The 24,168-nt window shown below is 33.3% G+C and overlaps 1 protein-coding gene across 2 annotated transcripts in view; it reads right to left on the bottom strand.

Moving 5' to 3' along the window:
- ARHGAP15 (Rho GTPase activating protein 15) overlaps nt 1–24,168 on the bottom strand; it is an 818,783-nt gene that overhangs the window by 773,940 nt on the left and 20,675 nt on the right. Inside the window, exon 1 of one of the 2 annotated variants that reach the window (XM_031963679.1) lies at nt 239–406. The exons of the other annotated variant lie outside the window; for it this stretch is intronic. The gene's annotated coding sequence lies outside the window, so the exon portion shown is untranslated. Of the gene's footprint in view, nt 1–238; nt 407–24,168 lie in introns of those variants that run through there. 2 annotated transcript variants of the gene reach the window in all.

Raw genomic sequence — 24,168 nt, 5'->3', positions numbered from 1 at the left:
ATAACATTGCCTGTTAATCATTAGAGTAAAAAGATTAAACAAATGTAAAAGACAGCTTCTGAGTACTAAAGACCATAATTATAACTTTGTAGTTGTTTTTATCAATTTAAGAAGTCTCTAACGTGAAAAAATTGTACAACCTTAAAGGAATTCAAAAGTAAACAGATATTATTACTCAAATAAAATAAACACGCAGGATAGTGTCAACTCCAAATAGTATCAACAAGGAAATACATACAGGAAAGTTTGCTGTGTGGAGACTAAACTTCCGGACATACATAGCTGTTGGTGATGGTGTCTGTATAATTGGTGATATGTGTTGGTATTACATTGTTTTCTTTTCTTGAAAAATATTGGAATATCCACACTCTTTTGCTTAGCCCATCATATTCCCTGAGGCATATAAGTACAAGGTAATCATCAGGGTTTTGGCAAAAGTTTTTGGTCATAGAAAGGGCAAAGCTAACCGGTTCACATGAGTATCAAACTCATGTCCTTGGCCTGAAGATCATCCTTTTTTATCTCCCCCCCACATACACAAAAATGTAGCAATGGAGAAGATTAAATTGTTATTCCCTGACCAGTTAGCATCTGCCAGTATCACTGACTTTGCTGGACATAGGCCTAATGTAAAATTTGGAGAAAAGAGAGACTTTTTTTTTTTTTTTTATGAACCTAGATATAAAAGATCAGTTTGTAAGAACTTAATGGTGCAAGAATAACAATACAGAAAATGGCAAAAGAGACGAATCATGATTATATGTCCCCAGTGGGATGAACCAAGCTATAGACATAAATTGGATGCTCAGGGGAGAGCAATATAAATGTTGTAGGAAGAAAGAAAGTTTTTTTTGTTTATTTGTTTGTTTGTTTTGTTTTTGTTTTTGTTTTTTGGTCCAGTGATATTGTCCAAACAAGCTTTAAGGGTATAAAAATAAATAAACCAGTTGTCAAGACAATGAAACTGAGACAGAAAGGGATTCCTCTTTTTCACGTTCTTTCCAACTATGAGAAAATTTTAAATAAATATTGGGCAAAAATCTATGGTGTTATCATGGTCTCAGCATGCATATCAAGCCCCCTCCTTAGCATCTCTGCTCACAGTTCAAGTGATTCCTATTCTATAGCTGATAGTTCCTGTAGAGAGAAGCAACAAGAAGGAAGTAAAAAATAGAAGCCAAGAATGATGACTTCTTTTTATTTTCTGGGAATTTTCATTCTCTTCCAAAATAGTAGAAAGAATTAGTAGCCCAACCCTATTAAAAATTTTCCTATGGCTCCCTACTTCAGGATTTTTTTTCATTAGCTGCCTTACTATGATTAAAGAAATTGGGAGACCCTAAAGAAATGAATTATCTCACTGGACCCATTTGATCTTCAGCCCCACCAGCTTTAAAGTGAATGAATTGGTTTTAATCAGAGAGTGCTTGAGAATAGGTTAAATCCATTCATTCTACCAATATCTGAAATCTTATTATCATGACAATCTCATGGAAAACCACAACACAAAATCTGAGACATATTTTAAGAATAATCAGTACATTTACCGTAACCAGTTCAAAAGGAAAAATAAACAAAGCATATAATGATGAAGTTATGATTATTAATAAAAAGAAAATGAATAAAAAGAAAATTATGGTTTTATAGGAAGAATTTTGGCCTTGAAGTCAAGAACACTAGAATGTATTTCCAGTCTCTGACTGGATTTAAAGCTACGATTTAAGCCAGCCAAAAATCAGCCTTACTGGATAATCTATGACTACATGAAGGAATTCTCTGGTAAATGGCAAACACTATTCCTTTTATTACATACATGCATACATAATTATATATATATATATATATATATATATATATATATATATACACACACACACACACACATATATATGTCTAGTCTGATGGGAACTGTTTGGCAATGTATTATTTATAGTCACTATAGCATGCATTAGACCTTACCTCTTAGTCTAAAGGGACCACATTCTAGACTCTCCTATAATTGATATGAGAAAAATGGTCAAAAAAATACCAAGCTAAATTTAATCATATGTAGAAAGATAAATGATCATTTCTTTAATATCCTTTATCCACCACTGAAGTGCATGACAGAAAGAAAGCTTTTTTCTTATTATAATTTTTCTGCTTATAATCATCATTACAAATCAGTTTCTCTCCATAAAGAGCCCAATAATTAGTCACCTCGAATTTAAAAAAAAGCACTGAATCTGAAGATATTTGTGAAATTATCTGCTACAATAAAAAGAAAATTACGTCAGAGCAAATCTTTAAGAATGGAGTAAGAAATAGTCAGTGAAGATGCAGGTCACAATTCTGTCCTAGCTTTAAATAGTCTTAGACCACTTTGGGAATGACAGGTTACATTCAAGTCCTAAGTATTACTCTTTTGGGGGAGAAGGTGGAAGGAGAGAAGGGATGAAGAAGTTCACCAAGCCTAGATTTAGATCTATTAGTGCCTTGAAACCAAAGCAAATGCAATTTTCATAGCACCTTAATATATAGAAATCATTATGCAATGTATATATGTATACAAATGTGTATATATACATATTATATGCATATATGTATATAAATTAAATTTCAATAATGATTATTACAGTCACAGTGAGTCTAATGATATTATCCTTTAGCAATGGGGCAGAGGAAAGAGTATCTCCCTTTTTCATTCATTGGACCTTGAAGAATACCATTCTGTCATAAAAAGTTTACTTTTCTTTAGCTGTCTTCCTTTGGAACCACTTCCATTTCCTGACCTTTAGAAATACCTGGTTCCCATAGTTGTAACTTCACCCCTAGCTATTCTTTCCTAACTTCCCAGAAATCTCATATAAATTTCCCTCTTCTGCGAGAAGCCTTTCCCAGACCTCCTTAATATCAGTCCCTTGTCTAAGATTATTTTTTTTTTATTTTTTTTATTTTTTTATTTTTTTATTTATTTTTTTTTTATTTAATAGCCTTTTATTTACAGGATATATACATGGGTAACTTTACAGCATTAACAATTGCCAAACCTCTTGTTCCAATTTTTCACCTCTTACCCCCCCACCCCCTCCCCTAAATGGCAGGATGACCAGTAGATGTTAAATATATTAAAATATAACTTAGATACACAATAAGTATACATGACCAAAACATTATTTTGCTGTACAAAAAGAATCAGACTCTGAATTATTGTACAATTAGCTTGTGAAGGAAATCAAAAATGCAGGTGTGCATAAATATAGGGATTGGGAATTCAATGTAATGGTTTTTAGTCATCTCCCAGAGTTCTTTTTCTGGGTATAGCTAGTTCAGTTCATTACTGCTCCATTAGAAATGATTTGGTTGATCTCGTTGCTGAGGATGGCCTGATCCATCAGAACTGGTCATCATCTAGTATTGTTGTTGAAGTTAAGATTATTTTCAATCAATACATATGTATATATAGGTATATATGTGTGAATAACATATATTATATTATATGCATGTACATGCATATATCCTATATATATTTGTGTGTGCATATATGTATACATACACAGATATATGTTTATATATACCTATATATGTTTTATTTGAACATAGTAATTAAGATATTGTTCCCCCCATTAGCTTGTGAGCTTCCTAGGAACTTTTGCCCTTGCCTTCATTCCCCTAACACAGCACAATGTCTGGCTCATAGTAAGTGCTTGGTTACTTGACTACCCAATTTTGTTATTTAATATTCTCCAATTCAGACCTTTTCATTTCAGATAGGCAGATCTCCTTCCAGGTCTCCTATACTTTGTTCCTATCATTTCTAAGCTTAGGCTATTCACTAGGCCTTTATCCTTCTAATAAGTTTCTGTGCCAGCAGTTTTGAGGGGTGAGGGATTGGGGTTTGTTGTTGTTGTTTTTTCAGATCATATTCCATATTCATGTTTTCTAGGCCTTGGGTCTTCCCTGATGAATCCTCCCCATTCAGATCACTTCTTTCATTTGTATTCTCTCAGCTCTTCACAGTTTGTTTAACTTTTATGTGTGTGTGTTCTTTTATTTTCCTCTCACAGTCTTATGTGTAGAGAATATCTTCTTTCCAACTTTACTGTAAGCTCCCCGGGGACAATAATTGCCTCTTCTTTCTTCTACTCTTCATCATTTTAGTGCTTAACATATTTCTCACTGCATTTTATGTGTATAAAACACCCTGAGCATTATGTCTCTTTGGTTGTCCCTGTGAAGCATCCCCAGTTTTCTTGACATTTCTCCGGGCAGAAAGCTTACTGTGGCAGGTAAACTAGAGGAGAAGAGATGGAAATCTCCAAAGTGGTGTCAGGAAATAGATCTGTCTGGCTGTGTATTTAGTGAGAATTTAGTATTACAAAAGAAGGCTAGGAGAGTGCTGAGACATTGATGTTTGCTTTTATCCTTCATAGAAAAGAATAAGAATAAATGGAAAGTTTTGGTTTTTTGAAATCCCCTGTATTCACCCTTAGATTCCTTAGATTGTCTTTTGGCTTCCCCAAGTCCCACAGTTTCAGTACCTGATCTAATCTTCCCCTTCCTAAGCAGTGCTGGGAACTACTGATCCAGTCCTCTCTAACTTACAATAGTCGAATGACCTTTGGCACAGGAATAAAAGTGTGCTCGATCATCTTGTTTTCTTAAATTAGCTAAGTGTCCAATTATATTGGATGACACAAAATTGTTAGCTATTAGGGGCTACTATATCTTACTAGTCTTATTATGTTAGACAACAACAACAACAAAAGTCAGGATTTAGGTAGGATTTTTTTTCACCTATAATTAGGATATCTTAACCTGGGATCTATGAATAGATTTTTAAAAATATTTTAATTACTTTATTAAAATAATTGTTTTCCTTTGTAGTCCTATTTTGATTTATGAATTTAAATATTTTGAGAAGAGGTCTATAGTCATTCTGGAGTGCAAATGAGATCAATGATCTAAACACAGTTAAGAACCCCTGAACTGGATTGCATGCTCACTCTGGAAGTTATGGTGCTTTATCCAGAAAAATAGAAGTGCTAGAAGAATAACAAGTTCTCAGTGTTTTCAGAGAGTGGACTGCTTTCTATTTTTCAACTTCACTTCTCTCAATTCATCTTGCTGAATTGGAGATCTATTTTAATGGATTTATCCAAAGAAAATTAGATATATGAGACTGTTCTCCAAAGAAATAGGTAGAATATGATCAGTTATATATAGTGCTTTATTTACTCTTAGCATGGAATAGAAAAGATAAACAATCCATAAATTTACCACTTAGTTTCACATCCAATACTCTTTCTCCAAGTTAGACAGTTTCCAGATAGGCTGTTCCAAACCCAAGAGATATAAGAAATACATAGCTCAGTTAGCTTAGAATCCGCACAGAGATCTTCATCCAGTGAGCAGGAAAAAAAATTATAGACAATACAACATAATTCACAACTAGCATTCAATTCATGCATTCAAAAAGGCTAACTTATAGTGAAGACTCAGAAATATGGAAATTAAACTTCCTTCAGTATGGGCTCACAATCTGGCATAAAGTGCAATTCCTGAAGGTTGCTATCTATTACTGCTTCTCGCCATTGCCATTCTCTTCGTGTTTATGGCTCCTGCCATTCCATCCTGGTATCTCTCCTTGAAATTCTTTCTTTCTGTTTCTGAGAGTGGGGCTATCTATATATCACAACTCTTCATCTCTCTAAGTTCAGTGACTCTGAATCTCTCCCCACGTTTCCATATCTAGTCATTCACAATTGTCATTCATTCACCATTCCACACAACAGGGAAGCAAGAAAGACTCATAGAGTAAGGGGGGAGTCACAGCTTTATAAGCAAAAGAGACCTTAATTGTCCCCTAATCTAGGGCAGCTAGATGGCACAGTGGGCAGAGTACCAAGTCTGGCATCAGGAAGATTGATTATTGTGAGTTCAAAGCTGACCTGAGAAACTTACTATCTATGTGACCCTGGGCAAATCCCTTAACCCTGTTTGCCTTAATTTCCTCATCTGTTAAATGAGCTGGAGAAGGAAATATCAAACCACTCCAGTGTTTTTGCCAAGAAAACCCCAAAAAGGATCACCAGGAGTGAGACATGATTGAAAAATGACTAAACCTAGTTTATACATGTATTTTACACGTGAAGAACCTAATAGCCTAGAGAGTAGAAGTAATTTATCCAAGATCACACTAATAGCAAATGATTTATCTAGAATTTGAACCTAGTTCCTCTGTCCTCAAAGCCAACTTTCTTGCGAATGTTTCATGCTAAATGTACAGACAACAAGGTTATCCCACTCTTAATCAAATATGTTTTAGGACTCTATGTACCTTGGGAATTATAGGATCCTGGATTTAAAGGTAAAGGGGACTTTTATCACCATCTAGTTCACTCCCTCATTTTACAAATAGAAAACTGAAGCCCCTTGAGATTAAGTGACTAATATAAGACACAAGATTGAATATGGGTCCTTTAGCTCTAACTCAATACTCTTCCTGCTGTGCCATAGCATAGGAGGTGCCATGAAAACTATCTGCCAAGGAAAAAGGGAGACTTGGCTACTGAGTTTCTCTTGATTATAGATCCCAGAATCTAGAACATAGTCAAAATTTCCTTTTTTATAGATAATCTGTCTTCTTCTTCTGCCTTCCAGTTGACCTTAGAAATGCTTCATTTGGGTGAGTAAAAATAATACTAATTACATCCATTTAGAAGAACTGCTTTTCATTTGAGCCTAACTATCATGTAATATAACCATCAATCATGCATTTTATTAAATAGGTCAAATTAGCTTTGTTGTTTATCTGATTCTAAAATTAAAGTTAGGTTCACAGTCTGTGGCTTACCGTATAGACAGTTTTAAAGCATGATCATTTTCTACTTACAACTTATCATGGCCAGGGAGAATGCCCATGTTTTAAAAGGTCTTTGTCTACAATAAGAACCATACATATTGTAGAGACTAAAGAAATGTACTTGGAGGAAATGAAGAAAAACATCTGAAACCTTTGTTCTCTTGTCTTATGTTCTACTCTGGTCTAGTTCCATCACCCTCTGAAATCCATTGAATATCCATTCATCCAAACAAATCCCCCTGAACTGGAAATTAAAATATAAATCTCCAGAGATTGGTTTCTCAGTTTTTCTGGGCTTCCTGATTTTATACATGCCAGGAGAACAAGAATAGCTTGTGATATTTCAATACTTCCACTTTCAATATTCTCTTAAAAACAGGAAGCAGGAACTAAAAGATACTTGAAAGAAACCAGACAAACTTTTGCTCCCCACTACAAATTTCATCCCCTTGTAATTTGGGACTGATTTTCCTACTCACAACACAAGTAATAGGAGTAAATGTGATGCTTTATCTGTTTACAAATTTAAAACATTGCTCCTCAGATAATTGGTTGAACTATGTTAATTATGCTGGGACTTGGCTGCATGCCATTTTAGGGGGGAGGGGACCTTTTTAGATTCTCTTTCCCCTAGAACAGATTTAAATAAGTACCTAAAGGGAATGAATAGCACAGAATTTGTGAAGTTGGGAAGGTTCTTGGAAATCATCCTATTCAATCTCCTCATTTTACAGAAGAGGGAATTGACCCTCAGAGGATGAATGAGCTACTCAAGGTCACATAGCTAGTCAGTAGTTTAATAGCAGGGAGCAGAAATCACATCTCCCAAATGCCTGATCAATGGGATTCCCACTCCACCATACTGCAGCCCAAACATCTCTGATCTCTTCATAGCCTACAAAGAAAACCCAGTGTTAGCAGAGTGCCTGGGACATAGTAGGTGCTTGATAAATATTTGTTGATTGTATCATAGGATTTGCCAGGAGGGGAGACTGTGAATCATGGACAAGGTAAGTGTAAAGATAAAGAAACTAAGACCCAGAATGGTAAAAGAACTTAACATCACATAGGTTTTGGGTAAGAGGGTAAGGATTCAAATCCAGGTTCCATGATGCTCAACCCAGTGTTCTTGCTATTTTATTATGTTATATAAGCCAGGGCAGAGTATAGGAAAGAATGACAAACTTGAAGTGACTATATATGTGTTTAATAAATGTTTGTTGAATTGTTGAACTGAAGTAAGTACAGATTTTTGTGAGTGCTCTTCACTTCCCATTTTGACCCACTTTGTGGGTATGGATTCCTTTGCTCTATTACCTTTAGGGCCTTACTGGGAAGTCACTTAAACTCTGTAAGCCACATTTCTCTAATAAGAATAAAATACACTTGAGGTTCTAATGAGCTCTAAATCCTTGATACTATAATCCCAAGATTTGATCAAATCACACAGCCTATAAATATCAGAGTTGTAAAATGAATGTCAAGCTCTTCAATCTGAACTCCACCATTTTACCTTTATCAATACAGCTTATATATTTTTTATTTTTTTATTATAGCTTTTTATATACAAAACATATGCATGGGTAATATTTCAACATTGACCCTTGCAAAAACTTCTGTTCCAACTTTTTCCCTCCTTCCCTTCAAGCCCTCCCCTAGATGGCAGGTAGCCCCATACATGTTAAATATGTTAAAGTATCTGTTAAATACAATATATAATACAGCTTATATTTAAGATGCTGAGCACATGCATGCACACACACATACACAAGTATACCATGTGTTAGTACTAGTACAATGATAAGCACATATCAGATACTCTGATTTTTTTCTTAACCAACCAAAAGCAAAAATTAAAACATAACCTAAGAAAGAAGTTAGATTGAAAACTGAGTGCTAAAGGAAATGATATGAACATAGGCAAAACTGATTCAATTGTCATAATGTTAAAGAGAGAAAGTCTGCATCTTCCCAAACAATAACTTCTCTTGCACTTCCTGTGGTGAAGGCAACATGATTCAATACTTGTTAAAATGGATGTCTAATCTTTACTGAGAAAATTTTTTTCATTCTACTTCCTCCAAGATTACTAAAGGAAAAGTACTAAGTTAAGAAAACTGAGATTTTTTAAATGATTCAGTAAATTGTTTTAATTTTTGAATAGAATAATAGACAGTGACTCTGATCTAGTATACTGTAAATACAAAAGATATCAATTGTAAGAATTATAAAAAATATATTTCCTTCAGTAAATACCCAGTTTTTAAAAAATGATTATTCTCTTCTTACAAGAGAGAGTTCAAAAGTTTTTGAAAAGAAAGGGTTTTTTGATAGTTGTTGGGTTTTCTTTAATCCTATTAAAACATTCATTGGTAGAAGAAAGAGCAGCTATCCTTAGAATACAATATGATATTTTAAAAATGAAAAATCATCTTAGGTAAAATGAGGCATTATCCCATAGCAGAAATTGCTCTACATTTAGTGTCAGAAAACCTGATTTCAAATAGCTTTGATACTTTGATCTAGAGATCACTTTGTCCAATTCCATCTTTGACAGATGAGGAAACTGAAGCCCTGGATTAGATAATGACTTGATCAACAAGGATCCCGGAGACAGTAAGTAGGAGGATTTGAACTAGCCAAGTGAGGGCTGCTCTGAGTCTCTATTTCCTTATCTGGAAAATGAGGAGGCTGAAGTAGATTACCTGTAAGGCTCCCTACCGATCTTAACTCATGATCTGCACTTTATAGCTGACTCTGAGATATCCTAATTTTCTTAAACAACATTCGGCTAGAGCTTTATTTCATGTTTTGGTTAAACAGACTTCCGTTCAAAAAAAGATCTTTTTCCCACTGAAAACCTGTGGAATCAAATTCAATCCAATTCAACAATAAAAAAAAAAATCTCTCAAAAAAGTTGTTATATTGAGGAACTATATGCATGCAGATAAGTAAGTGCAAAGTGAATACCAAGGGTGTGCCTCCCAGATGTTAGGGCAACCTGTTCTTCCACAAACAGGAAGTGTCAGCTTCTATATATATACTGTAGATACCAGGCAATCAGATATGCAAATACAACTTTTTAGAAAATCCATTCCTATTCCCTGGAAAGATTTTTTGATCATATATAATAAGGTGTCATTTTCTTTCTGCTCCTATTTCCCCCACCCCCAGCCAAAATGATTCCTAACTGTGGGAGCTCTGGTAATATATACCATAACCTCTGTGCTCTATTCTCTTGACAAGTCAGTAATTAACTCAGATTACAAGTGTTTGTTGTCTCCACTATTGCAGCCATTTACCAAAATAACATTTTAATTCCACTTTCCTTTCAGTTCACTTTCTTTTTCTTTTTCTCCCTATGGTTTCTACATCTCTATTAAGTCTAATTTCCCCAGACCACTTCCATAAGCTGAGAGAATGCAATAAAACTCAGTTTCAGAAATGTCAAACATAATGAGAAAGGAACATCACAGTAAAGAAATTTGACCATAGCTGCCCTATTGGGTGCCATTGTCTGGGCTGTGCAGGTGTTTTCTATAAGAAATAAGATAATAAGGCTTCTCATGTATGTAGCACATTGAATTGGGGGAATCCTTTGAGCATAGTAGTTACCAAAGACCAGCAAGACAGTTTTCTGGTAAGGTCTGCCACTGTTATTTCCAATAGATGGAAACAAGTTAAAAGAAAAAGACAGAAAATGGGAAGAAGCTATGTAAATTGTATAAGCAGGTTTGACCCTGAACAAAATTATGAAGTATTGAATCTCGCCTTAACGCCAGCCTCACAGAATGCCTAATGTTCTCCTTCCTCATATCTCTCTCTTAGAATCCCCTGCTTCCTCTTCATAGTTCTTGATGTTCTAACTACCTTCTATTTATAAGCATTTGTTTACTTAATTCTAGCCCCTGATAGAATGAGATACAGGATACAGGATGGTTTCATTTCTTTAGAGAGAATTGTTGTTCAGATGGTTTGACATTTCCTTTTCCAGCTCATTTTGCAGATGAGGAAATTGGGGCAAACAGTGTTAAAAAGGGTTAAGTGACTTGGTCATTTAGTGTTTACAGCCAAATTTAAACTCAAAAAGGTAAGACTTCCTGACTCCAAGCTTGGCACTCTATTCACTGTGCCTCCTAGCTGTATTCAATAAAGAATAAAGCATATCAAAAGATACACACAAGATACAGAGTACATGTTGTGACTCATAGAATTTCAGTGTCTTAAATCAGAACCTCTCATACTTAATCACTCCCTTTTTAGCTTTAAGGTAAAAACTTGCCAAATCTCCCATATGAAATCAATAGTATTTATTTGATCACCCCGTTGTCTTCCAAACAAGCATATAGTTTATTGTTTTATGAGTTATAGCCTCTGAAATCTTAAATGTTACCATCAGGACTTTGAAGCTCTAGCCATTTTTGAAGTCTTCAGAGAAGATGCATTCCATGTCCCTTAAAATTGCATTTCTTTATACATGATTTTTCAACTTTGCCCTTGATTGGTCACTGTACCTTAAAATCCCAGAGTAAAATTCATCTATTCTTTACTTTGCCCTCTGTACACCCCAGGCTTCCCATAAATTCTGACAATGTGTCCTAAAGACCTTTGGGCCTTTCCATCCACCCTAGAGATGAATCCTTCTAAATAAGTGTCATCTCCCCCATTGGAATGTGAGATCTTCAAGTGCATGGGTGTCATTTTTCTATTTATGTCCTCAGTCCTCAGAGTAATACTTGGCATGGAGTAACTAATGCTTTTAAAAATATGTTTGTATGTACAAATATATATTCATATATGTATATATAGATATATAGTAATATAAATGTATATATATATATGTATATATGTTTACCTTCTTCTGCAAGAAAAAAAAAGAAATTCAAAGGAGTGAATCTCTAGTATAGTAATTTAATGCATAGTAGTACCAGAGAGGAAAATATTTTTCTTTAGCTCCTCTCAAGTGACACTCCATAGACAAACATCTCTTCAGTCTACTCAGCACCTATTCCTCCACTCTAAGACTTTATAGTAGAGTTTATATCAGATATAATGGGAGTTTCATATTCTAAGCATACAAGTTTTGACTCATATGTGTGGTATGAGTAATATCCTAACTCCTTGTTTTATGCAAGTCAAGCTAGTTTTTCCTTTAATGGTACTGAGACCATCTTTTAGACTTGCTTGGCCCTAGACACTTAAGATCAGGCTTTAACTAGAATCACTTCCTGAATACTTAAGTACAAAAACAGTCATGAAGAACTCCAGGCACTCTATGATTCCTAGCTAGTAGAAAAATATGGGGAACCCAAGCAATGTAGTTTTATAAAGCTGAATCAACTCAAGGGTTCATCAACACTTATCCATGTGGAATATGGATGTACTGTAATTAAGTCAATCTTCTTCTGGTAATTAAAAGACCTACAATAAGGCAGGCCTACCTCAAAACAACACCTTAAACATTTTTTGTCATCCAACAATTATGAAGAAAGGTAAATAATATCAAAGTGATATAAAATATTAGACTTGACAAAAAAGAAAATTAGCAATAACATAAGGATTATAACTAATTAAAGAGAAAAAACAAAGGTGAAGTTAATATTAGTATAGCTAATTTATCATTAAATATTTAAGAGAATTTATTCTGTTCGTTGAAATGAATTTTGAGTTATAGAAAAGGTAGAGTGAAAAGAAGAAAAATGTCTTAACTTTCAGAATTAAGCCCAGGGAGTAGACACAAATTTCTTGTGACTGCAGCCTTTCATCTTCTCCTTCTGTCACTTTTAACTTAATCTGACGGTGAGGGGAAGTTGTTATATTTTGTCCCTTATATACAGGTATCAGTGGTAGAAAATCAGTTTCATGATGATAGTTATGTAAGGAGAACATAGCTGTTTCATAAAATGTATAGTGTCCATGAACTAAAGCTTAGAATTAGAAAAATAATTAGCAAAGAAATAGGATTTCAGAACACTGGATACACGGAGGAGTAGAGCACTTGCTCTTGTCTGTCACCCAACCTTTCTTCTATTGATTCTTTCTTCTATCCGGTCCACTATCGAACACGACAATCCTTCTGATCAAGCATATAAATGATGACAATCTGACCTTGGCTCACTTCATTTCAAGGGATTTTTTGCTTTTATACATACACATGCATACATACATACATACATACATTTGTTCTGAAGGTCTTTTCATCACAATAGATGACTACTTGAAGGATAGGTACAGGCAGTTTACAAAATAAGTCATCAAAATAACAACTATGTGAAAAAAAATCATTCAAATTACTAACATTAAAAAATGAAAATCAAAATGACTATGATGTGGCACTACATACTTATCAGTTTCACCAACATAATAAAAAAAGAAAGTGGCAATTGTTGAGGGACATATGCAATGACAAAAACATTAAAATAATATTAGTCAAGCGACAAATCATTGAATCCATTCTGGAAAACAACTTCAAATTATCCCCAAAGTCATTAGAAAATAATACTATCACTAGTCTGTTAATAGATGAAAAGATAAAGCTTTTTTAAAATTGAATATAAATATTTGAATATAAGTTCATCTCTATGAAGATCACTAAAAGCATTTTTGCAATGATTTTAATAGTAGGGAGGACAAAGAACATCTTCCCACATACTTCTTTTTTCTTCCTTAGGGTAAATTTTATATTTGGAAAGTTTTCATTCTTTATAGTTTAGAAATTATGAGCCTTTGATATAAGAATGTCCACAAAAAATTCTTTAAGAACATGTTAATATTTTTGGATCAGTGCTATATCTGGTTAGCTGCTCTAATGGGATAAATTCAATGTGATTTATTTGCTGAATTCTTAAGGATATTATGAGGTTTACATTTGTAGCATAAAAATTTGTTGTCTTGCTCTGAGATACCACTTCACACTTCTCAGATTGGTTAAAATGACAGGAAAAGATAATGACAAATTCTCAAAGAAACGTGGGAAAACTAGGACACTAATACATTGTTGGTGGAGTTGTAAATTAATCCAAGCAATCAAGAGAGCAATTTGGAACTATGCCCAAAGGTCTATCAAACTGTGCATACCCTTTGATCCAGCAGTGTTTCTAGTGGGCTTATATCCCAGAGAGATTTTAAAGAAGGGAAAGGAATTCACGTGCAAAAAATGTTTGTGGCAGCCCTTTTTGAAGTGGCAAGAAACTGGAAACTGAGTGGATATCCATCAGGTGGGGAATGGCTGAATAAGTTATGGTTTATGAATGTTATGGATTATTATTGTTCTATAAGAAACAATCAACAGGATGATTTTGGAGAGGCCTGGAGAGACTTACATGAACTGATGCTGAATGAAATGAGTAGATCCAAGAGAATATTGTACACAGCAACAAGATTATGTGATGATCAACTGTAATGGATATGACTCTTTAAGCCATCTGCATCCAGAAAGAGGACTATGGGGACTGAATATAGATCACAATACAGTATTTTCACCTTTTTTTGTTGTTTGCTTGCTTGTTTTTTTTCCCTCTCATTTTTTTTTTCCTTTTTGATCTGATTTTTTTTTTTTGTACAACATTATAGATGTGCAAATATGTTTAGAAGAATTGCACATGTTTAAGCTATGTTGGATTACTTGCTTTCTAGGGGATATGCAACATAAGGTTTTGCAAGGGTGAATCTTGAAAACTGTCTTTGCATGCTTTTTGAAAAGTAAAACACTTATAAAAATGATAATAACAAATAATCAATAAAAAGAAATAAACAAAAGAATTTATTGTTTTTTGCTTTATGAAATACATCAAAATTCTGTATAATTCTGGACACTAAGTATGTCTTGCTAGGTATTTCATAGGTGCTACATTTTTTGTGCCCTTCAGTGATGTGTTTCATTGTTCTGATATTTCCTTGTAAAATCTGAATTGAGCAATAAATTCAGGCTCCACCTATGATGCCTAGTAATGATGACTGAGTCCTAAATAACACTCACAAGCCTGTGGTTTCATAGACAAAATCGCATGATCTGCCCATTTCTTCATCACTTCTTTGGTTCCATGTAACTGATTGATTTCATGTTTGTTGCTTACTTTTTTGCTCTACTTATTATTTTCCTTTTTGCTACTACTCTTCTAACAGTCATTTCTCAGGCCCTATCTGTAGTTAATTTTTTATATTATATTGTTAAAATTATATATTTATATCTATTAATTATATATATTATACATAGATATAGAGATTATAGATAGATATAGATATTATATATTTAGATGTTATGCTAAACATTTCTTGCCTTTTAGTTGGCCATATCCCTTCATCCATGGATTCATTTTAAACTCTAGACACAAGCTAGAAGTTCTCAGTCTCTTTTATTTCCATATTGTACATTAAGAATTTCATACTTTTAAAATCCGAATTACATTTTCTAATCATTGGAGAAAGATTACAATATATGGAGAAAATACTTAAATAGATTTTAATGGAGATATGTAATTTGATATCATTTATGTGCAGCAAGTGATTAAAAACATTTTCTTGTGATTTGACATCAATTTTTCTCAACATCATTGTGTGGTAGTATATTGAAATAAAGAATAGTTTTCCATGTGTACATTAAATTCTCTAATCTTTGTGGTCTATTTTAAATATGTTAGGCTATGAGTCTAGAATTTTGTCCAAGGCTTTGTGATCATAATTAAAGGAAATTTAAAAGTTACAAAACTTTCAAATACTTACTCAAATATTACCAAATGAATATCAGGCTGCCATTTTATCATGACTTTTCTCATTTCAATATATTTCGGGTCAGTATAAGAAATGAAATGAGAATATGAGGGGGGGGGAGAAGAGTTTTGTGGAAGCTGCAGCAACCTGCAAAGACCAGCACCAACACGGGAAAAAATAAGAAACTCAAAAATGCATAAAATAAATGTATTATATTGTAAACATCAACATATCTTATCTTTTAATACCATAATAATTCAGATTTCTACGGTACAAAGGGAGGGCCCCAAATTTTTACACAGATTTTCCAGATTGTAGAGGTACCATGCTTTTAATTAACCCTTGTGATATGAAAAGAGTAACTGTATATCCTTCACACTTTAGTACATATCCATTTATATTTGCATGGCCACAAATTGTGTTTTTTTCCTAAGTGTTCATAATATTTTTAAAAAGTGATACAATTTTGGAAGGCTTTGCCTAAAATACAAAATACAAATTTGGCCTATATTTAGAAGGCTCAGTGATATTCTTAATATTTGGTTGTTAAGATAGTAAGATCAGATTTGTATTTGATCAAAGGAGATAAATTTCTCTAGTAATTCATGTGTAACTACAAAGCACTTAAGAGTTGTACATTGGGTCTGGCCCTGGAACTTTCCCCTTTTGCAGAGACTAGAGTTTCAATCACACTTCTTGATGTAACTTAAGTGTTTCTTTGTTCATTTTCTAAAAATTCAAAAACTTACTGATTTTTGTTTGATTTAACTTGTGTTTTTATGTTTGATATTTAAACCATAAAGACGACTAGAAATATTCCACATTCACCTTCTTCAAGAATTCTCTTTCTTCTCTGATTTATTTTTCAAGCTACTATGGTAAAGTTTTTGATTAATATTGAATTGCTTATTTTGTTCTTCATACTGCTTTGATTTCTTATATCGATTTAATCTTGTGATTTTTACTTTCAATTGTCAGTTAAGGGAATCTTGATTTTCTAATATACTTGTCCCCCCTTGAATCCATAAAACATTTCTTTTTTGTTGTTATTTTTAATTGGGCAATGTAACATTCAGATTTTCTACTGCACAAACTAGTTTTTGAAATCATCTTTGAAGACTCTCTACAAGTCTTCAGTAGTTTTTTGAAGTCATCTTTGCCATAGGAATGTCTAGTGCCTGTCCCTGAGGGTTATTCTTTGCTAGCACTATTTTTCCTACTGTGTTTCTTACTGTGGCAATGACCATTCTATATGCACTTGTGTGCAAATACCAAAATGATTTTACCCTTTATGTCAAATGCTATGGGAAGATTTATATGTTCATGATAGTAGCAAATGCCAGTTTTAAAAATTATTTTGTTTTAGTACAGTTGGTCTGAGTTAGATACATGATATCAAACTTACAAATACCTTTTGGAAATTACAGTAATTGGTGACATTTATAAATATTTTACTTTGAATAATTTAATTTCTTTATTTTTGCCTTTTTAGATCTTAGTAATCCATTTTTTTTCAACTCTTTTTAAATAAACTCTGGGTTTAGGAATGAAGTTTGTTTATAATTTTCATTAAAAACAGTTCAGAATCCTTAGGAATGAGTGTAACACTGACCAAAAAACAAACAAACAAACAAACAAAACATAACGTTCTTGCCTAGAACTAACAAGATCAGTTTCCAATTTTGTTAAATGGTTCTTAATGAGATCACAATATCTGATCCATTTCATGCACAGCCAAGATTGGCCCATTTCAGGGGTCAGAACTATCTACAATGAAGCATTTTTATCAGATAAATTATAGGAATTCCCTACTTATGCCAATGTATCTTACTTTCTTATTCTACTAGAACCCTGGAGTCAGAAGTTTTTAGTTCAAGTCTGGCTACATGTAACTCTTGACAAGTCATTTAACTTCTGCCTCATTTTCCTCAACAGTAAAGTACTAAACATAAAAGACTAAAAAGACATAAAAACATAAAAAGAATAAAAAGACATAAAAAACTAAACATAAAAGGTATCAACAGCACCTATCTCCCAGGGTTATTGTGAAGATCAAATATATTTATGAAATGTTTGGGTGTCTGGCAGATATCTGGAACTTAATAAATGATTGTTTCTCCTTGTCTTTGTTCCTTTTCATATTTGTTTTATTTTTATGAGCAATTGTGCCATACTAACCAGAATTAAAATCAACAGTAGGATTGTTTAGACTCAACTCACCAGTGTTTCTGGCTTTTTTAGCAGGTTTTTACAGTAAATGTAGCAGTTTTGGGGCATTTAAAGTCTCTACTATTCATCTCCCTGTTTGGAATTCCTCACTTTGAAGCTATAAAGCCCTATAACATGGATGCTGGGTTGGACATTTTGAGGTTCTCTGAGATTGTGAGAAAGAATGTAAGTTGGAGGAGTCTTTATATGGATTTTGAGGACATCCTTAACTCTCTTTTTTCTTTGTAGTTCCTTATTTGCCATGTCTGAGCCTATCCACCTTATGCCAAAAAATTGCCTTTGTGGGGAAATTAATTTTTAATTCTTGAAGAGATGATACCATGGTCTCTTACTCAAATCTTATGGGAATACTATAAAAACAAATGAATTAACCAAGTATACATATGCTAGACACAATTACAAAGGTACTTAGGGATCAAATCACAGTGTATCTGAAGATATTAAAGGTACAGAAAACATCTCAAACTTTAATAATTAAAAAGTAAAGCAAGTGAAATCAATCCACATATTTACTTTTATATTATAATGTGTTATTAGAATAACCTATGAGTACATTGAGGGAACTGTTGAAAAAGAGAAAGAATTTTGTAAATGATTTTTCCCTACTTGAAACAATAGTTTTCGCAAAGTTGCAGGATATAAAATAAATCCACACAATTCTTCAGCATTTCTAGAAATTACTGAAAAAGACCAGCAGCAAGAGATAGAAAAAGAAATTCCATTTAACATAATAGTGAAAAAAATAAAATATTTGGGTGTCTGTCAATACAAATGCAAGAACTATATGAACACAAATATAAAATGCTTCTCACACAAATAAAACCATATCTACACAATTGGAAAAATATCAATTGCTCATGGGTAGGCAAGCTAATACAATAAAAATGACAATTCTACCTAAATTGGTCTGTTTGTTCAGTACCACACCAATCAAACTACCAAAAATTATTTTATAGAGCTACAACAAATAATAACAAAATTCATCTGGAAGAACAAAAGGACAAGAATATTAGAGGAATTAATGAAAAAATATACAAAAGTATGGTGGCCCAACAGTACCAGTCCTAAAATGCCTAAATTATAAAGACCTAAATTATAAAACAGCAGTCATCAAAAACATTTGGCACTGGCTAAGAAACAGAGTGGTGGATAAGTGGAATACATTAGATACATATGACACAATGATCAGTGAACATAATAACCTAGTGTTTGATAAACCCCCAAACTCCAGGTTCTGGAATAAGAACTCACTATTTCACAAAAATTGCTGGGAAAACTGGAAAATAATATGTCAGAAACTCATCATAGACCTACATCTCACACCCCATACCAAAAAGGGTGATACCATAAGCAAATTGGAAGAGCAAGGGATAAGTTTACCTATCAGATCTTTGAAGAAGGGAGGAAATTATGACCAAAGAAGAACTAGAAAATATTATAAAATGCAAAATGGACAACTTTGAACACATTAAATTAAAAAAATTTTTTACACCAACAAAACCAAAAGAAACAGGATTAAAAGGTAAGTACAAAATTGTGAAAAAATTTCACAGCCAGTGTTTCTGAAAAGGGCCTCATTTCTAAACTATAGAAAGAACTGTATCAAATTTATAAGAATATAAGTCATTCCCTCATTGATAAATTGTCAAAGGATATGAACAAGCAGGTTTCACATGAAGAAATTAAATTATCTGTAGTCATGTGTAAAAAATGCTTTATCAGACTGGATTATATGAAAAAAATAGAAAATGATAAATGTTGGAAAGGATGTGGGAAAAATGGGACACTGATACCCTATTGGTAGAGTTGTGAACTGATCCAACCATTGTGGAAAGCAATTTGGAATTGAGCCCCAAAGGCTATAAAACTATGCATACAACACCCACCAAAAACACTACTATATTTGGATCCAAAGAGATTTCAAAGAAGAAAAGAAGTTCTCACATGTCCAAAAATGTTTATAGCAGCTCTTTTTGTGGCGGCAAATAATTAAGAATTGGGGGCTTTCCCAACAATTGGGGAATATTTGAACAAGTTGTAGTGTATGAATATGATGGAATACTATTTTGATATAAGAAATGAAGAGTAGGCAGATTTCAGAAAAACTTGGAAAGATTTAAATGACCTGATACTTAGTGAAGTGAGCAGAACCAGGAGAACATTTTAACCAGTAACTATAGCATTGTATGATGATCAGCGATGATAGATTTTGTTCTTCTCAGCAATACAATAATTCAAGACGATTCCAAAAGACTCATGATTGAAAATGCTATCCACATTCAATAGAAAGAACTATGGAGTCTGAATACAGATTGAAACATACTATTTTCACTTAATTTTTCTTAATTTTTTCCTTTCTCATGGTATTTTCTTCTGATTCTTCTACATGATTAGTGTAAAAGTATGTTTAACATGCTTGCACATGCATATAACCTATATTACATTGCTCACTGTCTTAGTGTGAGAAAAGGGAGGGAGGAAAGGAGAACATTGTAATTCAAAATCTTTTAAAAATGAATATTGAAAACTATTTTTATATGCATTTGAAATATTTGGAATATTGTAATATTTTCTGCAAAATCAGATGAAGGAGGTACATCCAGTGGTGTTTTAGTTAATATTTACCCCCAAAAATGATATGAAAAAAATGTTTGCTCTGCATTATTAATATTTTCTCCATTGCTTTGTTAAGTCTAGACAACCAACAAAACAATAAATCAGAGGAGGAGGAGCTAAAATGTCAGAGTAAAGGTAGGGACTATTCAAATACCTTTAAATAATGACTAAACAAAATTTTAGAGCATCAGCACACACAAAACAACAGAGTAGAAGTTTCCAATGAAAGAGCTCTGGAAGATTGGCAGGAGGAGTCTGTTGCATGGAGTGGGTCTGGAACACAATCATTACATAGGCTGTCCCAGCATAGCCCTGGCCCCAAGAAATCAGAAGTAGGCCATGAGGCCTCTAAATTGGTGGCAGGGGGTGCAATGTCCAGACTGAATTGGGCTTTGAGAGTCACGGAATCAACTATGGCAGCAGCAGTGATGGCTTCCAGAGATCTCAGTAGAGTTTAGGGTGGGGTGGGGGCAGGGTGGGACAAAATTGCTAGTCAGAGGGAGATTGCTGGGGTTTCATTGCTGCCACTCTGGCAGGATTCTGTTGCTTTGCTCATACTCTTAACTAGAGTAGCAGTACTTGTTCACAGTACAGTTCCCTAGATGGATCTCTCAAAACAATTGCATAAAACTCTTGAAGCTTGGGACATTATGCCCTCCACCCTGAAAACAGAATCCTACTTTACCAATGAGTTAAAAGCTAAATAATAGGCTGGGGAAATGAGCAAACAACAGAAGAAGAGTCTGTCCATAGAAAGCTATGTTGACAAGGAAAATCAAAATATACACACAGAAGATGATCACAAAGTCACAGATGATGCATCCAAAACTCCAAGAAGAATACAAATTTGCCTAAAGTCATGAAAGATCTCAAAAGGGATTTGAAAATCTAATTTGAGAGCGTGAGAAAAAAATTGGGAGGAGAAATGAGAGTGATGCAAAAGGAAGTATAAATAGTTAATGGGGAGAAAAATGTCTTAAAAAGCAAAATAGGTCAAATGGTAAAGGACAAGCAAAAGCTCACTAAGGAAAATAATTCCTTAAAAAAATTAGAATTGAGCAAATAGAAGCTAATGATTTTATGAGAAGACACAATAAAAGAAAATCAAAAGAATGAAAAATAAGAATAAAATCAATGTGAAATACCTTATTGGAAAAAAATTGACTTAAAAAACAGACCAGGAGAGAGAATTTTAAAATTATAAGTCTTTCTGAAAGTCCTTTTTTAAAAAGAGCTTAGATATCATCTTTCAAGCAAATATCATGGAAAAACTGTCCTGATATTCTAGAACCATAGGGTAAAATAAAAATTAAAAGAATCAATCAATCACCTCTTGGTAGAGATCCCAAAATAAAAAAGAATATTTTAGCAAAATTATTATATTATCAAGTCAAAGAGAAAATATTGTAAACATTCAGAAAGAAATAATTCAATTATCATGAAACCTTAAGGTTCATTGAACCTTATTCTCATCAGAACTGACTCAATGAGGAAATAAAATACACACAAAGTATGGATATAGAAATCTATCTTATCCTCAAGGAAAATGGGAGAGGATGATAGAAAAGAGGGCACATTAAGGAAGGGGCTGATCAGAAACAAAACACTTTTGAGAAGGGGACAAGGAAAGAGAGAATTGAATAAATGTAGGGGGAATATAGTTAGCAATAGTAATTATGGAAAGAATTTTAAAGTAAATTTCTCTGATGAAGACCTCATTTATCAAATGTAGAGGAAACTGAGTCATATATATATATGTCATTCCTCAATTGATAAATTAAAAATATATGAATTATGCCCAAATGGTTATAAAATCATGCCTACCCTTTGACATAACAATACCACTACTAGGCACAAATCCCAAAAGAATTTTTTTAAAAAGGAAAATAAATTTATAAAAATATCTATAGCAGTTCTTTTCTCAGGGCAAAGAACTGGAATTTTTTTTCTTTTAAAATAATTTTTTATTTTCCACAGTTTCATATAAAAGAGCAACAATTTTTTTTTTTGGTTATACAGATACATTCCTTTTTAAAAAAAAAAACATATTTCCTTATGAATAATGTTGGGAAAGAAAAGTAAGAAGAAAAGGTAAAGACCATGAGAAAGAAAAAAAGAAGAAAAAGAGGGGGAAAAAAGTTAACATAGCATTTAGCATAACATTTTGATTTACATTAAGTTCCCATAGTTCTCTTTCTGGATGTGAATGGAATTTTCCATCCAAAGTTTTTTGGGAAAGTGCCTTTCACAAGTTGGATGAGCTGTATGGTACATAGTGCACGCCTACTATGCTGAAGAGTTACTACAATCTTCCCATACACAAAATGACCAACACAGATTTTACCAGGATTTTGAAAAGCCCAGAGATCTGGAGAGCCCTCTGTGCACCACACAAAAAGATTCATCAGCAAGGACTCGAGAAGAACCCACTGAAGAGCTTAAGAATCATGGTGAAACTGAACCCATGTGCCAAGAAAATGTGTAGGGAATTAAATTCTACATCAGATTAAGAATCAGAAAATCAGAGAAGATGAAAAAATGGGTATATTAAAGAAAATTATGGAGGTAAAGAAAGGAGTAGATGAGAAGAAGAAGCTTCCAGGAAATAAGAAGCAAAGAAAATCCCAGGGCAGAAGAAACCAGCAGAAAAAAAGGTTAGGGAAAAGAAAGCTGCAGCAGTGAAGAGACCTGTGGAGAAACCCCAGCTCAAAAGAAACCTTTTGCAGAAAAGAAACCTGCCACACACAAAAAACCTGCAGCTGAGAAGCAGTCTGCTGCAAAAACTCAGAATATCAGTTTTTCTATTGGGTCACGATACATGATGTCAGTATTGTGAATTTCTAAAGAATAAATATTCAAAGTGGCTTTGGTGGAAAAAAACAAAACCAAACAAACCAAAACAAAACACAAAGTTTATTGGATCACTGAACTGCTGAGAAGAACCAAGTCTGTCATAGTTGATCATCCCACAACCATGCTGTTTTGTAATTCTGTTCATATTGTTCCTGGGATTGTCTTGACAGGTAAACACCCAAATAGTTTATTTTGTCCATAGTTATTTTAAGTGGAATTTCTCTTTCTATTTCTTGCTGCTGGGCTTTGTTAGTAGTCTATAGAAATGCTGATGATATGAGTTTATTTTATATTCTGCAACTTTGATAAAGCTGTTAATTGTTTAAAGTGGGCTTTTTGATGATTCTCTAGGATACTCTAAGTATACCATCACATCCACAAAGAATGATAGTTTTATCTCCTCATTTCCTATTCTAATTCCTTTCATTTATTTTTTCTTTTCTTATTACTAAAGCTAACATTAGAAGTACAATGGTGAATAATAGTAGTGATACTGAGTGATAATCAATTGCTTATGATTACATTAGGGAGATTGGTCTGTAATTTTCTTTCTCTGTTTTGGCTCTTCCTGGCTTAGGTATCAGAACCATATCTGTGTCATAGAAGGAATTTGGCAGGACTCCTTTGTCTGTTTTTTCAAATAATTTACATAATATTGGATATTCTTTAAATGTATGGCTGAATTTATTTGTAAATCCATCTGTAACTGAAGATTTTTACTTAAGGAGTTCATTGATGGCTTGTTCAATTTATTTTTTCTAAAATGGAGTTTTTAAGAAATTCATTTCTTCTTCGGTTAATTTGGGTAATTTATATTTTGGCAAATATTCATTTCACTTAAACTGTCAGATTTGTGCTATATAGTTGGGCAAAATAGCTTCAAATTATTGCTTCAGTTTCTTTTCCATTGATGGTAA

This window comes from Sarcophilus harrisii, chromosome 3, assembly GCF_902635505.1.
Source record: "Sarcophilus harrisii chromosome 3, mSarHar1.11, whole genome shotgun sequence".
In the NCBI taxonomy this organism is placed as follows: domain Eukaryota; kingdom Metazoa; phylum Chordata; class Mammalia; order Dasyuromorphia; family Dasyuridae; genus Sarcophilus; species Sarcophilus harrisii.
Note: the sequence above shows the minus strand (reverse complement) of the source record. Positions and strands in the feature narration are given on the sequence as shown.